We start from the raw sequence: 392 nt of genomic DNA, 5'->3' as shown, positions 1-392 counted from the left end.
AGGCTGCGGGTGGCCGGGGGACCGGCCGAGGCCGAGGCCAATGCAGCAGCAGGCTGGGGGGACGGGAGGAAGCGGGCGCGGATGGTGGGTTGGGGGGTTGAGAAAGGATAATGACGGGGGTGGCGGAGGTGAGCAGGCGGCCTCCGAGGCCCGAGAAGGGTGTCAGGGGTAGGGAAGGAGGTGGGATGTTTGCCTGGGGAGGTCAGAAGGTGCTCGGTGTGGGTGTGAAAAGGCTAGGGAGACACCAGGTCTCTGTCCACCTTGCCTGGTGCAGTGCTTTATGCACCGCAGGCCTCAGTCGCTGTTGCTGTCTGAGTGTGTTCTTTGGAAGCAGGGAAGGGCAGGGGTTGGAGAAAAGGGAATCCTTGCAGGAAACCTAGTGGGAGCGCGGA

The sequence above is a fragment of the Pteropus alecto genome, unplaced genomic scaffold (assembly GCF_000325575.1).
Source record: "Pteropus alecto unplaced genomic scaffold, ASM32557v1 scaffold251, whole genome shotgun sequence".
In the NCBI taxonomy this organism is placed as follows: Eukaryota; Metazoa; Chordata; class Mammalia; order Chiroptera; family Pteropodidae; genus Pteropus; species Pteropus alecto.
This window is presented reverse-complemented; position numbering follows the sequence as displayed.